Here is an 11,800-nt window from a genome sequence, read left to right on the forward strand (position 1 = left end):
AAAAAGAATCCCCAAAGCATATCGTACTGGAAACAATGGTATATCCTCTGAAATCCTGTCACTAGGAAGCACTTCAGGTTTTAGTAGAGCTACAGATTGAACTAGCTCACAATCTTTTAAAAAAATGACAGCTTTCACAGGGAGCTTTGCACATCATTCTGAGTTTCTGATTTTGTGGCCATTATCCCTTTTGCAAGCCATTCTGAAGGAACATCTCAGGTTAAAAGATAATGCAATAGAGGTGTATTATGCTCAGAAGGAGGATATTCCCAATGCAAAAGTGGTGCCCAGGGGACAACTTTATGCTAGCTTATTGCCAGGGGCTGGTTAAATATAAAGAGTTTAATAGTTTCTTACCAATCACAGGTCAGCATCGAAGATATGGCTACAAATTGCATTGTTTAGGCTGTGTTATCTAAAGTCCAAGAAAAAAGTAATTCCAGGGTCATATCTGTACTCAGTGCTTATTGCAAAAGGAGGAGAAATAAGACAATGCTTCTTCCACCCACCAGTAAAACCCAAAAAATCCCTGGGCCCTCTTTGTACCCTCAGCATCTGTCTCAGCAGCTAAACCTGCTGTCCTCAGAACTCCTCTTCCAAAGAGTTCACTAGAGAGAGTACTATGTTACAACAAGTAGTTGTGTAAACTCAGAGCTGAGTCAGGATCTCCTATGCCATTCCTGTCAGTATCATGCCACTGGAGCTCTGAAGAGAAGTATCATACTTTCTTATTGCTAGAATTGGGGCAGAGTGCTGCCCTTTGACATCTTGACATTTTTTAAAAATAGAATGCATATGGACTCACATCAGGTTCTCTTGGAGAGCACCAGGATGATATTTCACTTTCACCACCCCAGGTCATGGATATGGTATGGTCTGATTATTTTTAAATGATGTTATCTCTCATTTCTAGAAGTTTAATTGAGTTCTTTATCAATCCATCTGTTTATAGCATTATATCATTACTGTTTCTTTCCTTTTAAATATTTCTTTAACAATTTTAAACCTACTTATTTGAATTGGCAGTGCTAAGCAGACCTCTTATTTGTTTTCCTTGTTGACTTTCTCTTGTGGGACCATTCCTTGAAGGAGACTGTATTCTTTACTTGTGAACTCATCTTCCATTGGGATTATCTTTCCACATGAATCCAATGGCTGGGTTGTAGATAAGTTAGTTTCTTTCTTTCTTTCTTTCTTTCTTTCTTTCTTTCTTTCTTTCTTTGTTTCTTTCTTTCTTCTTTCTTTTTCTTTCAGATTTTATTTATTCATGAGAGTCACACACACACACACACACACACAGAGAGAGAGAGAGAGAGAGAGAGAGAGAGGCAGAGACACAGGCAGAGGGAGAAGCAGCCTCCATCCAGGGAGCCTGACGTGGGACTCAATCCCAGGTCTCCAGGATCACACCTTGGGCTGAAGGTGGAGCTAAACCACTGACCCACCCGGACTACCCTGTAGATAAGTTTCTATAGAGGAACTTTGAGTTTATGTGTGGCAGGTGCCTGAGTAGTATCTTTGGTGAGGGTAATTTTTATGTTATTCTCCTTTAGAAGATTCTACCACAATGGGGATAGTGTAAACTTCATTACCATACCCACACCTCAGACAGGCCAAGAACTTTGCTTTTTCTCAAGACTACATTTTATTTTGACTTCCTTTACCAGGTCTCTGCAAAGACCATTATTTTCCTGTCTTTCTTGGCCACGGGTGGTATTTTCTAGTCCTTTTTCCCCAGGGTCCTAGTTTCAGCTGAGCTCTGTTCTAGCTCTCTATCTTGAATCAAAATCACTTTTCCCGAACTACTTGGCACTGTCTGGAACTGTCATTTGGAGATGAGCAGGGTGTAAAACCAACCTGGTATCCTGCTATATCCAGGTCTGAATTGATTTATGCTCATGCAAGCTCTTGTGATTACTTTTTACTCAGTATTTGCTTGATGGAAAAGAGGATCCAGTGGGACAGTATGGAGAGTATTGTCTAGGGAGTGATTATTGCCATGGTGATGAGGGAGTGTCTTTATTTAAGGTCCAGCCCTAGGCTTTACTCATTGATTGATGAGAGGGAGACTAAGGAAGGGAAGCAGGTGAGGAGGGCTGCTGGCAGCAAGCCTGGGATGAGCCAGGTGGTAATTACAAATGTACTGCACAGCAGATGGGTACCCACATAGAGGCCTTATTTGGGGTGGGTAAAATGACAAAACTATCTAATTCTTTCTGGTAGAGTAGAAGAAGGTTTCCTGCTTTTATATATTTATTCTCAGAATGAGAAGTGATAACATCCAGGATACGTGTGCCCCAGTGTAAACATCTAAGAAAGTAAGCTAATGGAACATAGAGTGAGTTAGAACATTTCCTGGGATGTGTATCTTTATTCCAATAACACTCAATGTTTAATACTACCATGTTTTTAATATATCTAATATACTATCCAGGAGTACACATGTAGTGTATAGATATCTACATACATACATATATATATATACATATTCATATGTGTGTATGACTCTGTTTATATATGTACATATCAAGTACATAAGTATTTTTGGTGATAATGAATCATTAATAAAAGTGATGGAAACTTTATTCAATCAAAAAGTAATTGTGATGTGCTACCATTCCCAGGTACTTTTATAAGCATAGGAATTCAGTAGTGATTAGAACAGCAACATTCTTGCTCTCATGAATTTCTAGTGCAGAAAGGCAGGTAATAAATAAAATAAGTTAGCCAAACATACAGTGTGTTAGATGGAGGTAAATAGGAAAGAGAAAAATAAAACAAGGAAAGGGACATGGAGCATTGGTGGGCATCTGCAATTTTAAATCAGGTGTTTAGGGAAGACTTCCCAGAATAAAAAGTAAGGGTATTGGCAGAGGCAAGAGCCAGGACAAAGTGCTGAGGAAGGAGTGTCCATGGAGTGGAGGAGGCCATCTGGGTGGAGCTGAGTGCACTAGGAAAGGAGAGTAGGAGACAAAGCCAGAGGTACACCAAGGGGCTGTCGAAATTTCCTGTTGCAGCAGAAGGCACTACATCCTGTCTCCATGGAACAGAGAACGCTGGGCAAAAGCACTGTAACGTTTGTGTGAACTAATTCTTTAGATTAAAGGGCGGAGGAGAATTCTGGGTGGCTGTTGGAGAGAGTGTGTTGTTCCCAGGGTTAGTCCTAGGAATGGTAGAGCCTGTCAAGTTCTCCCTGAAAGTCACGTCACTCCCCACTTCAGCAGGCCCAGCCTGTCTTGTATCCCTGCAGCACTGCCTCAGGATCCTTGCTCTGCAGTGATCAGTCACCTGATAAGCCTGTTCCTGCCTAGGCTGATATTAATTTCACGTTGTCACCCTCTATGCCTCTTTAGGATGCTTGAGAATAAACTTCCATTAAGACTCAAAGAGCGTTTAATTTGAGCCTTTGCACATAGAAATTGACTTTTGTATTTAATTGCATGTGTGGCATTGTGCTAGGTTGCTCAGGGAGGTATAGAGAAGAAGGAGACATAAGACCTACTCCCAGGGAATTTACTGTATAAGACAGGGATGCGGGAGGAAAGAGACGTGTACAAACAACCACAGATTTTAATGACAGAATTTCAGGGATGCTTACCAACAGTATGCAAGATATACTGTGGGAGTGAAAACTTACTGGTAATTTTTAAAACATAAACATGTAAGTAACTGTAAAAACTTCTCTATGTTGAACTGTGATCGTCAGTGCCCTGCATCAGCCTGGATGGAGTGCAGTCCTACAGGACAGTGTGATGCCATGTTAAGAGCATGGGACACAGGAGTTTGAATCCTTGTTATTAACTGAAGGACCATGGGTAAGTTACTGATCTTTCCGTAGTTCAGTTTTCTCATGGTAAACTAGGGATAAAATAGCAGCTACTTTACAGAGTGTTTTAGAAGGGAAAAATGAGATTACATCTCTAATGTACAGCCCCTGGAACATAGCAGGGCCTTTGCAAATGTTTCATATTATCCCAAGCAACAGACTCCCTCCTCCTTACCCTTTTAAAACTATTACCATTCTCTAGTTACACTATCTTTATTGACAACATTTATTGCATAGATAAATAACATTAGGAATAATCTGGAAGCTTTGAGAGAGAAATATATGGAGAGATCCTATAAACCTTGGGAAGAAAAGTTCTCAATTCCCAACTGTTAAGCATGACAGAAATTCTGGAAAACTTAGCTTCTAGAATTTAACTTTTTTTTTTTAAAGTGGACTTTTTTTTTTTTTTTAAGTGGACTTCATGCCCAGTATGGAGCCCAACATGGAGTTTAAACTCCTAACTCTGAGATCAATACCTGAGCTGAAATTAAGCGTTGGACACTTAATTGACTGAGCCACCCGGATGTCCCTAGAATTTAATTTTTATTGATGTTACATATAGTGTGTCTGAGGGGTGATGGGAAATAAAGACTGAAAACAGCCATAGGGAAGCAGTGGAGGTACTTTGGTGGAAGGGTTTTCCTTGCCAAGGAGTGGACTTCTTTTGCAGCAGGAAGAAATGTGGGGAAGGAGAGGGTAGCTAATGAAACTTGATGTGATTTATTTTGTATCCTTTCAAATAAGGGGTGTTTTTTTCTGCCTACTTGAAGTTGGGAACTGGATAAGGAAAAGATTCATTTATCATAAATGACAAAAATCCACTCAGCCCAAATCAAGGTAACTTGCACAATCTCTGTGTTGATGAAGTACAAGTTGTGAATGGGGTAAGACACAATTAGAATGTATAAAACAAGGGCAGAGGGCAGAGCTGGGGGCAGAGCATGACTTATAAATGCTCCCAGACAGCTAACCAATCTTTCTTCCAAAGAACAGATTGTTTTTGAATGAGACAAATCACACAGCAGAGGCACTTGCAATTCACTCTTAGTGACTTTGCCTATGTGTTTTTTTAAATTTTTTTTAATTTTTATTTATTTATGATAGTCACAGAGAGAGAGAGAGAGAGGCAGAGACACAGGCAGAGGGAGAAGCAGGCTCCATGCACCGGGAGCCCGAAGTGGGATTCGATCCCGGATCTCCAGGGTCGCGCCCTGGGCCAAAGGCAGGCGCCAAACCACTGCGCCACCCAGGGATCCCTGCCTATGTGTTTTTAACATAAGTTTTTTGTTTCCTGGGGTTTTATTTCTCTCTCTCTCTCTCTCTTTTTTCTCCACAATTTCACACTAGTATGAGATAAGCTGAGAGCATATTTCATGGATAATTTAGCAGATAGCTGGAGCAAGGGGAAAAAGGTATTGAAAATAGGGAAAGAAGAATTTCTTTTATATTAAATAACACAACCATTTTTTTAATTGTATGGCACTAGATTCATATTCTATCTGAGCTTTTTTTTCCCCTGGTAGGATTAAATCTTCTTTGCCTAGTCATTAATACTTTGGGGATAAAAAATTTTAAAAAGCTAAAAATGTCCTACTTGATGCTTCCTTCTCACTTGACTGATAGGGTAAGGATAACATTGATGGTTATGCTTGATCAATTGTGTAGGCCATGAGGCCCAGCTTCTTCATTTCTAAGAAGAATATGATAGTAGTGAACTAATTTGGGTTGCTAGGAGGAAGATAAACAGTAAGATTGTAAAGGGTTGGCTAAATATTAAATACTATACAAATACCTTTGGTGCTGCTATTCAGGAAGAACTCCTGACCTTTAGATAAAGTTTATTAAATTTCTGAGGGAAGAAAATGAATGAACAACAAAGCAGGCATTTACAGTTGGAAATCAGTCCCCTGGTACTTTACTGATAACTAGACTGGTTTTCAGTTATACTTTTCCTTTTGAGGAAACACACACACTTTAGTAACATGATCCTATGAATAGTCCTACTCTCAGGAAACAAGAGGCCATTTTTACAAAGAAGGAGGCTGGAGCAAAGAATATAAGTGACTTGATAAGTATCAGCAATGTGGTAGGTGAGAGGGAAAATTCACATGACCATCTGTTTCTCTATGTAATGAGTCACTTACTCCATGATTCAACTACAGTTGTACCAAGCACAGCTCCTGGTACCTAGTAGATGTTCAATAAAGTATTTATGGCTTGAGTGAATATTGTTTCCAACATGTCCTATGGTACAACCAGCAGTGTGTTACAGTGTGAAATACACTCATAAATGGATTTGTTCATGACTGTGGGTTTCGTATGTGTTTTAGTATCCTAATCCTGAGGTCATATCCCACAAATGGAATAAATAGTGGCCTAAGTAGAGCAAAAAGCAGTCTCTTTCCTAAGTGTTACATGTTATCATTTCCAGAACACTTTTACATTCATTTTCTCTGTCGACTCTATGAGGTAAGAAGTCTAGGTATTTGTTCCATTTTTCTGGAGAAGAAATTGAAACAAGATACATCCCTGCCTAACATTTTATGACTAGTACTTTGCGAGAAATTAGTTTTTCTTTTGAGATTGTATTTATTTATTCATGAGACACAGAGAGAGAGAGAGAGAGAGAGAGAGAGAAAGGGAGACAGAGACACAGGCAGAGGGAGAAGTAGGCTCCATGCAGGGAGCCGGAGGTGGGACTCGATCCCAGGTCTCCAGGATCAGGCCCTGGGCCGAAGGCAGGCGCTAAATCACCGAGCCACCCAGGGATCCCTGCGACAAATTAGTTTGACTAAAAAAGAAGTCTCCTGATTCATACCCCATGTTCTTTTTCCTTCTTAAAAAAGATCCCCTGGTAAAAACAAGTGAACATATAAATACAATTTGAGGATTGTCCTTTAGTAAAAGGATTAAAGTACCAAGAGCCTCTGTTAAGTAAAAATAAATTGCCTAGAGGAGGTCTATCATTAGTACTCATGGGATTTTTATGTTGTATTGGTTGGGACAACAGAACTAGGAAATACTATGTGTCAGTCTCAAAGTGCTTTACAAATATTCACTATTTCAATCATCACAATGACTCTATGAAGTAGGTACCACAAATACTCCTAGCTATCAAATTTACTTAGCATTTGAGTAGCAAAGTTGGATAACAAGGGATATCATATTATGGAAATCAATTTGGTTCCTGATTTTCAGACAGCAATAGTGAGAGTTTGGATAGGAAAGGATTTATTCTAATGTATTCATTTTCTAAATTTGAATAGTAAGGATACCTATTTTATTCTACTTACTTGGAGGAAATTGAGGCCAGGGAAAGTGAAATAACTTGCCTAAGGCCACCAAGTTGTATATTGTGGGTGCTGAACCTAGGACTCGAATCCAGAGTCTTGTGAGTTCATATTTACTGTGACATGCTGTCTTTCACTAGGATGCCCAGTTGTGTCCCAGAAAATTTAGGATCTTAAATGTTGAATAGATTAGCAAAAGAACTAGAACAGGAGATCATAGAATATGGGTTCAGGGTTGGGAGAAAAGGGAGAGCAACTCTGTGATGTGGGTAGATAGATTTTGACTAAAAGACATAAGCTTATCTATGTTTTTTTTTATTATTATTATTTATTTATTTATGATAGTCACAGAGAGAGAGAGAGAGAGGCAGAGACATAGGCAGAGAGAGAAGCAGGCTCCATGCACCGGGAGCCCGACATGGGATCCGATCCCGGGTCTCCAGGATCGCGCTCTGGGCCAAAGGCAGGCGCTAAACCGCTGCGCCACCCAGGGATCCCAGCTTATCTATGTTTTTACTTTAAAACCTAGGGGGAAAAAAAAGGGGCTTGTCTTTAAAATATCTGCTGCCCAGAAGCTGTGTTTAGCTTAATGTTATTAGAAAAGTAATTAACCAGCTGGAATCAGCATTAGCTACTCTGGCTTCTTCCTGTGTGTCTGATGTTTAGAATTCCAGCTGCAAGGCACATGCTGAATTGGTTGTGCTTCATTCAGCAAGTTGCAGGAAACCCCCCAATTTTTATTAGGGCTCTGTTTCCTAATGATACTCAGTGGACATTATTGTCAAGAGATGTTCCCTAGGAAAACGATTTTGTAGTCAAATAAGCTTAGAAGTCACTGCATTATACAGTACCCTAGGCGTGTTGCTCATTTGCATATTAAAGGCATTATGAAGTTCCATGGGAAAGAGGTCTTTTAACTTCACTGAACCAAACATTTTTTCAAACTATCTGATCAACTAAAATTTGCAAGGGGTTTTATTGTTGTTATTATTTGCATAATATCTATTAACATTCCATGCAACAAGCTTTAGGAAGTCTTGCACTAGTGTAACAACATGTTTTATCATGTTTTATATATTATATATAAATATTTTATAGAATGATATTTTATAGAATGAGACTACCACTTAGTTAATAGGATAATATGAAGCCTATTCCTAGAAAGGTAGGGCTACTTACGCATTTCCAGTATGCTTCTGTGTGCATAAAGTTCTTTTATGTACATCCTACCATGTGACTCTCAAAATCATTGTTTGAGAAAGTAGGACAGCTATCTTTACCTCACTTGACGTCACGAAAATTATAACTCAAAAGGGTGGTGTCACTCTATCTCTTCAGATATCCAGAGCTATGCTGATGGCTGTGACTTTGTTTCACAAATGTGTTGAATTACTGCTAGGGGTACTTGTCATTGAGTTATATTTTTCATCATGGTGATTGGTTTGCATTGATCTGTCAACATCCTTTGTGGTAGTTCCCATTAATAGTGGGAGACATTAATGACATCTGATTTGGAAAGAGCAGTTTATGACCATGAAGCTGAAAATAGAAAAATAAATATTCTGTGAGAAAACAGTGGTGTTAATGTATGTTCTATACAGTTGAAATAACTCGACACCACTAACACACTAAAAATTTTACAAAAATTGGTCATTATGAAGTGTTACCTTTCAGAAAAAATACTAGACATTGAGTAATAACCCCGAAGCCAACAGGATGGTAGTGGCTATTAGTGGAGCCCACTGATTATAGACCCACGTGTTAGAATCAATAATCACAGTAGAGGGAGGTTGAAGTTGGGGAACAGCTTTGTATTGATGAACAACATGACTATGCCACTAGCAATTTTTACCCAACTAAACAGAATAAGATTTTTTTCCCTCTGTCTTCCTGTAGGTTACTTAAACATTTAAAAATTTTTATTTCAATTTTTTATTTCAGTTCTAGTTAACATATACGGTAAAGTTGGTTTAAGTGTAGAATTTAGTGATTCATCACTTTAACATATAATAGCCAATGCTCATCACAAATGTGCCCTCCTTAATGCCCATCACCTACATAGCTCATCCCCCACCCACCTCCATCCATCAACCTTCAGTTTGTTCTCTATAATTAAGAGTCTCTTATGGTTGCTTTAATTTCTCTCTCTTTTTTTCACTTTTCCCTATGTTAATCTGTTTTTTCTTAAATTCCACATACGAGTGAAATCATATGGTCTTTCTCTCACTACCTTATTTCTTGTTTGTACGATATACTCTAGCTCTATCCACATAGTTGCAAGATGGCAAAATTTCATTCTTTCTGATGGCTAAATAATATTCCATACATACCACATCTTCTTTATCCATTCATCAGTTGATGGACATTTGGCTGCTCTCCATAGTTTGACTATTGCTAATAATGCTGCTTTAAATATGGGGGTGCATGTATCCCTTCAGATCAGTGTTTTTGTATCCTTTGGGTAAATACCTACTAGTACAACTGCCAGATTATAGGGTACTTCTTTTTTTTTTTTTTTAAAGATTTTATTTATTTATTAATGACAGACAGAGAGAGAGAGAGAGGCAGAGACACAGGCAGAGGGAGAAGCAAGCAGGCTCCATGCAGGGAGCCTGATGGGACTTGATCCTGGGTCTCCAGGATCACACCTCGGGTGAAGGTGGCGCTAAACTGCTGGGCCACGGGAGCCGCCCTGGGTAGTTCTATTTTTAGCTCCTTAAACATTTTAGAATTCCATTTTGAGATATCTATAGTATTTCTGAGTGTATCTGTTTATATTTTCTAGTTGTAGCTCTAGGCATTAAGTTATCTATACATAACATTTTACTGCCATTAGTATTTCACCAATTTGAGTAAAGGGTACAAACTTTACATCCCTTTATCTTTTTTTTTAATATAGTAGTCTTAACATATTTCCTCTACATATCTTGAGCACCACATGATATATTATAATTTTTTTCTTTGAGCATTAAACGTAATTGGGAAAGCTCAAGAGAAGAAAGCACATCCCTTGCATTTATCCATATTCTTACTCTTTATATTCTTCCTTCCTTTTTGAAGTTCCTAGATTCACTCTTTTAACATTTGCATTGTTTCAATGGTTTTCTTTAGCCATTCTTTTAGAGTAGGTACTAGCAAAAAATTCTCAAGTTTCCTTTACTGGAGAATATCTTGACTTCCGTTTAATTCCTGAAGAATATCTCATGGAATACAGGATTCCTGGTTCATAATTTTTCCTTTCAACATTTAAAAAATGTTCCCTTCCTCTGGCTTCCAGGATTTCTGATAAAATCTGCTGTTATTTCAATTGTTTTACTCCTACAAATAGACACGATAATGTGTCATTTCTCTGTTATCAAGACTTTGTCTTTAGTTTTCAGAAGTTTCATTATCATTTGTCTTGGTATGGATATCTTTGGGTTTATCCTGTTTGGGTTCTGTAGGTTTATATCTATTGCCAAATTGAAATTTGTCATCTATTATTTTTTCAAAGACTTTCAGTCCCAAAAGTCTTTTTCCTTTCCTTTCCTTTCAAGATCTTGGTGACATGAATGTTAAATCTTTTGCTATAATCCCACAGGTCCCTGAGACTGTGTTCATTTATTTTTTTTCAGCATATCAGCATATTTATTCTCTGTTGTTTAGGTTAAGTGATTTTTTTACCCTCTCTCTTCAAGTTTACTGATTTTCCTGTTTCTCTCTATTCTGCTATTGAGTCCATCCACTTTTTTTTTAGAATTCAGTTGCATTTTTCCATTCAAAAATCTCTTCATGTCTGTTTCTTTGCTGAGACTTACCAATTTTTTTTCATTTATTTCAAGTATCTTTTCATTTATTGAAGTATCTTTATGATGATTGTTTTAAACTCCTTGTCTGATAATTCCAACATTAGTGTCATTGTACTATTGACATCTATTGATTGTCTTTTTTTTCCCATTCAAGTTGAGATTTTCTTGGTTCTTGCTATGATGAGTATTTTTATTTTTCTAATGGATCTTGGATAGTTTTGATATTATGCTATGAGATTCTGGGTCTTATTTAAATCTGTTTTATTAGTGGAACATCTGATACCATATGGATGAGGGAATTGGGGAACCATCTCCTTACTGCTCAGTGGTGATAGAAATCCACATTTTCTGCTCAACTTCTGTTAACACAACCTCTGGGTTTGAGTACCTTGTTATGGCTGTGTAGGAGTGGGACTTCAGTCCTTCCCACTGACTTCCTCCTGCATGGGGAAGGAAAGAGTGCCTCATTATTCTTCCCTACATAGCCTTTACTGACAACCCAAGGGTGGAAAGATGGGAAGATGGGTGAAAGTCCTCACTTCCCACTTGGTCTTCTTGACACCATCACACCTGGGAGAGACATCACATTATCACCAGATAGTGGTGGAAGTTTTGGCTTAGCTTAGCCTTTGCTGACATTGGTAATAGGGAAGCTACAAATTTTCTCATACTGTTTGGTTAAAGAAGAGTGGTTATTGTCTAAAAGTTTGCTGTCTTGCTAGGTTGTACCTTTCCTGGTCTTTTGACTAGAAGAGCAGGTTTTTCTTGGAGTTTGTTTTGTCTGCATTCATTAGTTGTTTCAGGTTGCCAACTTCTTCAATCCCAAGTTTCGGGTGTTTGAAGCAAAAAGAAAACCCAGGGAGCCCAATTCAGTGCCATTCCTTGGGTCCTGA

Source organism: Nyctereutes procyonoides, unplaced genomic scaffold (genome assembly GCF_905146905.1).
Source record: "Nyctereutes procyonoides isolate TBG_1078 unplaced genomic scaffold, NYPRO_anot_genome, whole genome shotgun sequence".
NCBI lineage: Eukaryota > Metazoa > Chordata > Mammalia > Carnivora > Canidae > Nyctereutes > Nyctereutes procyonoides.